The sequence below is a fragment of the Desmodus rotundus genome, chromosome 4 (genome assembly GCF_022682495.2).
Source record: "Desmodus rotundus isolate HL8 chromosome 4, HLdesRot8A.1, whole genome shotgun sequence".
Lineage (NCBI taxonomy): Eukaryota > Metazoa > Chordata > Mammalia > Chiroptera > Phyllostomidae > Desmodus > Desmodus rotundus.
The window spans coordinates 94,395,798-94,397,195 of record NC_071390.1 but is presented as its reverse complement, the minus strand read 5'-3'; the positions used below and the strand labels follow the sequence as shown (position 1 = coordinate 94,397,195).

General features: G+C 35.8%; 1 pseudogene; it reads left to right on the top strand.

The window, feature by feature from the left end:
- The first annotated feature begins 287 nt into the window (after positions 1-287).
- LOC112317889 (U2 spliceosomal RNA) lies at positions 288-422 on the top strand (annotated as a pseudogene).
- The last annotated feature ends 976 nt before the right edge of the window (positions 423-1,398 follow it).

Below are 1,398 nucleotides of genomic sequence, written 5' to 3'. Positions count from 1 at the left end.
AGTCATCTGGCAACACTTCCACCCGACCACATCAGCCCAGGCAGTCGCTAAGCTTCACCCACTTTTAAGATGCAGTGACATACACCCTGATACCTGATAAAAGGAATGTCAGGAACGTATCCTATGAGAAACATATGCTATGAGAAATATTATTGTAGTTATTATTTTGGCAAATACATCTGCCACAGACTTCAACAGGTCTTTCACAAAAGACAGACAGATGAGAAATAAGCACACACACAAAACAGCATTTTTCAACAGAGAAATGCATGTTAAAACTGCAGTGTATCGCTTCTCGGCCTTTTGGCTAAGATCAAGTGTAGGACCTGTTCTTACCAGTTTAAAGCCGCAGTGAGACACCACTTCACAGCCACAGCCATTTCACACGGCTAAAATTAAAAAGACTGATAACGCCACACTAAATGCTGGCAAGGACCTGGAGTGGGGAAATATGGAATTTCCCCGTCTTTCTGGTGAGGCCATAATATGGTATAACCATTTTAGAAAACTGGCAGTTTCTTCAGAAGTTAATAAGAATTCCACACTTAGATATTTACTCAAGAGCATTGAGACCTTGTCCACAAAAGCCTTGTACAAAAAATTTTAATAGATGCTTTATTTTTAAAGGCAAAAACAAACAAACAATCTAGAAACAACCCAAATTTCCATCAATAGGAGAATGGATAAATAAATTGGTATATTCATACAAGTAATACTATTACCAATAAAATGTAGCAAACTACTAATATGCGTAATGATGTGAAGTGACTCTCAAAAGCATTATGATAAGGGAAAGGATCTAGACACAAAAAAGTACGGACTGTTTAAGTTCAAGAACAAACAAAACCGTACTTATATAGTGATATAAATAAGACACTAGTTGTACATGGGGTAAAAATTAATTTGGGCTGATAAATATATTCTATATCCTGATCAGAATGGTAATTCCCTGGGTTATAATATGTCAAAAGTTTTCATAGACTTTATTGCATACAAAATGTATCTCATTAAACAACTTTAAAAGTCACTGAGTTGTACACATGATGTGTTCATTGTTTAGTATTGATATTATAGTAAAAACATCTTTAAGAATTTGAGATAAACCTGTGAGGTTTTTAAAGAAAAATACACATAAGATGTCTAGTGTACTCATGACCCTGCTCACCTCTGCCCCCTCTTAAGAGCTATATGAAGGCCCCTGAGTTATTCTTGGCAGTTTTATATAGTAATTTGAACTTGCTTTTTGAATTTCTCATCTCTGTGTGATTCTGAACTCCGAACTGTCAGATTTCAACATCAACTCCATGTCTTGACACAGAAACCCGAGCTTTCACTAAGGCAGTACTTTTCAAACTTTAATGTGTCCAAGAATCTTGTGAAACTTCAGATTCTGACTCA